We start from the raw sequence: 4,914 nt of genomic DNA on the forward strand, positions 1-4,914 counted from the left end.
AGCCCCGTCCGGAGGAAGGGATCCGGGAGAGGGGGCGGGGACTGGAGGGGGGGGAAAGTCCCCCCCTCCGCCCCACCCCCTCCCCCGGACCCCCTCCTCCGGAGGGGGCCCACCCCGACCCCCTCCCGGGACCCCCTCCTCCGGAGGGGGCCCACCCCACCCACCCCCCCCGGACCCCCCACCCCCCTGGGACCCCCTCCTCAGGAGGGGGCCCACCCTCCCCCAACCCACCACCCTCCCTGAAACCCACCACCCCCCCCGGGAACCCCTCCTGAGGAGGGGATCCCCAGTGTGATGTGTGGAAAGCCGGAGCCCCGGCGCTGTTTTTGTACCGCACGGGGGACCCGCCGAGCGGGCCCGGCCCGTGTGGGGCTCCAGCGAGGGCAGGGGCGCCGGGCTCCGGCCCTCTGGGCTTTATTCTCCGGCGCCCCGAGCCCCGCGGCTGCGGGGGAAAGAGGGAAAGGGGAGAGTCAGGGAGGGATGAGGGGGGGTAGGGAGAGGAGTCGGGGTGGGTTGGGGAGAACGAGGGGGGAAAGGATGATGGACAGAGGAGAGGTAGAGGGGGAAGAGAGGGGAGTCGGGTTGGGGAGCGGGGTACGGAGAGGGGAGAAAGGAGGGGTACGGGGAGAAAGGAGGGGTACGGGGGTCGGGGATGCGCAGGGGAGCAGGGAGAGAGGGTGGGGGGCGCTGGGGAGAGGGCAGGAGGGGGGCTGGGAGAGAGAGAGGGTGTGGGGAGAGAGAAAGAAACTGGGGGGGTAGGAAAGAGGTGATAAGCGGGGGAAGAAGGAGGAGGAGAAGGGCAGGAGAAACAGGGGGAAGAAAGACGGGGAAGAAAGAGGGGGAGCGGGGGCCTCTCCCGGGCCCCGCCGGGGGAGCCCGGCCCGGCCGCAGCCTCCCCGAGCTCTGAGGGAGCAAATGGCGGCGGGGGCGATTTCGGGGGCTTAAATCACCTCGGCCCCGCCCTGCGCAGCCGCCCTGGGACCCCGCGCACCTGTGCGGACCCCGCCCCGCACCTGAGCCGGGCCCGGCCCCGCCCCTGAAGCCGCCCCCGGCCCCGCTCGGCCCCGCCCCAGAGCCCCGGCCCCGCCCGGCCCCGGGGCCCGCCCTGCCCGGCACGGGGGCGGCTCCATCGCTCGGGGCCCCGCCCCTCTCTCCCGGGCCGGACCCGCCCCGCGCACCGGGGCCGCACCGGGGCCGCTCCCGGGACCGGGGCTCCGGCTCCTGCCGGCGGCCGCTGCGGGTCCCGGGCGGTGCCGCCTCTCCCCCGGCGGGATCGGGGCTGGGATCGGCACCGGCAGGAGCCGCTCCGGGACGGGCGCTGGGGCCGAGCCCGGCGCTGCCGCTCCTGCTCCGGCCGGCTCTCCGCGGGGAGCCGGGGCTGTGCCGGCGCCCGGGCAGCCCCGGGATCCCGAGCCGGGCCCGACGCGCCGGGCCGGGCTCCGCTCTCAGCCCTGAGCCCCTCCCGGAGCCCGCCTTGGGCCCCACGACGCGGCCCCGGGCTCTGCCGCCAGCCCCGGACGCGGCGCTGAGTCGCTGCTCCCGAGCTCTGCGTGGGGCCGGCGAGCCCGGCTTCGGGCTGTGCCTGAGGCAGGACTCGGAGCCCAGAGACACACACTCGCCCTGGCCCGAAGAGCCCGCTTTGAGCACCAAAACACGGCACTTGGCCTTTAATTCAGGGCCAGCAAAACGCAGCACTTCAGTTTCTCTTTGTGAGCCCAAACACACAGGACTCGCTCTCTTCCTCAAGCCCTGAGAACAGGATTTAGTCACTGAGTCCCAGCTCTGGCCATACCAGCCTGCTCTCAGGACTCCACAATGCAGGATTTAGTCTCTGCTTTTAAGCTCTGCGCCTGCTTTTGAGCCCCCAAAACGCAGCACTGGGTCTCTTTTTGTGAGCCCAAAACCGCTCCTGTCCCTCGGGTTCGGAGCCCCCAGAAGTGCCCGGGGCCACGGCTGGACCCCAGCTGGGCACCAGCAGCCGCTCCCTCACCCCCCGTGGGATGGGGAAGAGACCAGAGACAAAATTCCAGCTCAGAGCAGTTTAATAATGGAAACCAAGACAAATGCAATCATTTGAGAGTAATGACAACACATAGTAACAGTGAGAGCAACAAGAGCAGTGGTAACACTAATGAACAGGAAACAGAGAAAAGCCCCTCCACACCCCCCCCTTTAACATTATAAATCCAAAATTTAATCCAGAGCAACACAAACTCCCAGCGTGGGGCATTTCCATATTCCTGTTCCTTTCTCTGTGTTCTGTCCTGGGGATTTGTGGACTGAGGGAGGCACTGGCTGCTCCTCTGGCCAAGGGGAAGGCTCCTGTGCTATTGCCATGAAGGGAACACCTGGAATTACTGCCCTGGGAGCCCAGTCCGGTCCTTCCAGTGACTGGGGGGCACCCAGAGGGTCTTTACACGAAATGAAAATGACATCCTGGTCCAGTGCATTGACAGCAGGATTGGACACTCCTGGCCAAGGTGACCAGTCCGTGGGAGTCGCACCGGTGACCATCCAGGGGGGATTTTAACTTGGGAGACTTGCAGATTTCAGCGTGCAGAAGCTCCAATTCTTTTTGGCACCTCTTGTTTAAATGTCTCCCCACTGGAAGAGGTCAATTAGTCTTTTTACTGACCTGACTGCCAGAGGCAGGGAAAAACAATCAGCGTTCCCTGAACGCCTCCAGCACTTCCATGTCCACCTGCAAGGAGTGGCCGATGGGCAGGAGCCTGCCCAGAACAGGCTCAGAGATGGGGCTTTCAACCCAAACCATTCCATCATTCCATGATCTCTGCCTGTATTGATGTTGCACTGTTCCCTCTCCAATTTAAATTCCCTAATTTAGATGATTTATTCAAGGAATCATTTTAAAATTATTCAGGAATAAAAAGGGGTGCATCAAACATACAAGAATCATTCCTACACCCACCAAACCATTCTTAACTGGAAGCCTATTCCCTCATGTCTGTCCTTGTTTTGCTTTCCTGGAAAACCTTGTGATCCCAGAGTCTCTCAGAGCGATGTACTGGCATTACTGGAAGGTTTGCTCTCTCAGAGAGCCTGGGGGGTTTACAGCACTTGTTCCTCTGCATCTTTATCTTTTCATCAGCTTTCCCCTGGAATGGTGCTGTGGGAGAAGCTTGGAATTACCAGAAATGGATCAGGTTCACATTTTTTCCCCACCAGTTTTCAACTATTTTGAAATGTGCCCAGGAACACTGCTGTGAAAGGATCAATCAGAACATCCTGAAAGAGAAAACCACCTCCAGCAGGAGCCAGAATGATCCCATTTCTGTTCTTACCTGGTCCTGCCAGAGCTCCCAACAGCCATTCCCATTCCTAAACAAGAGCTATGGAAGGCATTCCTGCTGTCCGTGAGGGTGAGGAGGCAGTTCTGGATGTTCTTTGCTGTGGAACCAGACAACAAACAGAGTGTAAATGATCTTGGTGGTCCCTTCCAAGCCAAACCAGCCCGTGATTCCACGCTTGGATCAGCACCTGTCCCAGCTCCATTCCAGAAACCTCCTCCCACTAACCCAGAACTTTCCTTTTTCTGCTCAACATCAGGGATTTGCTGCCGAGTGCCCCGGGCAGGGGAAGCCTCAGCCTTCCCTGGGACCGCAGCATTCCCTGGGCTGCCTCAGCATTCCCTGGGACCGCAGCATTCCCTGGGCTGCCTCAGCATCCCCTGCGCTGCTGTTCCACGCCCATCCCGTGGTCCAGCGCCGTTCCGGGCTGCAGTGCCGGGCTCTCCCCACGAGGCGGCAGCACCGGGAGCGAGCAGCCCCGGCCGGTCCCGCTGTCTCGGGGCAGCTGCGCCTTTAACCCGCCCTGAGCCGGCGGGGCCGTGAACACAGCGGGCACAAGCCCCACTGCAGATTAACCCAGATTTTACCCCAAAATGTTCATTTTGTCCCCTACAGAATCCGCCCCGGAGCGACGCCTTGGGCCCCGCACGGCCGAAGCAGCTGCGGTGTCCCGTGCCCGCAGCTCCCGCTGTGCCGGGACAGCGATCCCTGTGCCAGGGCACCCATCCCTGTGCCAAACACCCATCCCTGTGCCAGGGCACCCATCCCTGTGCCAGGACACCCATCCCTGTGCCAAACACCCATCCCTGTGCCGGGACACCCATCCCTGTGCCGGGACACCCATCCCTATGCCAGGGCACCCATCCCTGGGCCGGGATACTCATCCCTGTGCCGGAATACCGATCCCCCGCGGCCCCCACCGTCCGCTCGGGGCTGTCCCCGTTCCCCGCTCACCTCCGAGCCCGGAGCACCCGCGCCGGTGCCCCCGGCCCGGCCGCGCTGCTCCCCGGGCTCCCCGCCATTGCCGCTCCCGGCGAGGAAGGGCGGAAGTCACCGGTACCGCACCGATGCGGCGATCGGGTCCGTGGCTATTCGACCTTCTCAAGATGGCGGCCGGAAGGACCCCGCTCCGTCGATTCGGCTGCCTGAATGCTCCCGCCTGCCCCAGGCGCCGCTGGCCCCACAGTCGGTGTCCGCAAAGCGGGAAACGCCTCAGAAAATTGTGCTGAAAGCTCTGGGTTTGTGTCGGCGTCGCGTTCAGGCAGCCGAATAGACGGACCGGGAGGCCTTTCAGTCGCCATCTTGAGAAGGTCAAAAAAGCTGCGTAAGAGTCGCCATCTTTGGTGTGGCAATCCCGTGACTTCCGCCCGCCGTCGCCATCTTGGGTGCTGGCAGAAGCCACTTCCGGTTCGGCCGCCATCTTTAGTGTGGCACACCTAAGGCCCCCCCGCCCCACAACGGCGTCTGTCTATTCGGCTGCCTGAATCCGGCCCCGACTCCAACGCCGGCCCCGCGCTTTCCCCGCGATTTTCCGCGGCGCTTCCCGGTGCGAGGACACGGCTGGCGGGGTCAGCGGCGCCGGAGGCGGGGGACGGCCCCGCGACCG

At 63.9% G+C, this 4,914-nt stretch overlaps 1 long non-coding RNA gene across 1 annotated transcript; it reads right to left on the reverse strand.

The window, feature by feature from the left end:
• Window positions 1–2,170: 2,170 nt before the first annotated feature.
• Window positions 2,171–4,394, reverse strand: LOC309574730. The gene is made up of 3 exons (XR_014226551.1): window positions 4,263–4,394; window positions 3,303–3,408; window positions 2,171–2,604 (listed from the first exon to the last, which is right to left on the reverse strand). It is a non-coding gene; the product is annotated as an uncharacterized lncRNA (long non-coding RNA).
• Window positions 4,395–4,914: the final 520 nt, after the last annotated feature.

The sequence above is a fragment of the Coloeus monedula genome (genome assembly GCF_965178545.1).
Source record: "Coloeus monedula genome assembly, chromosome: 6".
NCBI classification, from domain to species: Eukaryota; Metazoa; Chordata; class Aves; order Passeriformes; family Corvidae; genus Coloeus; species Coloeus monedula.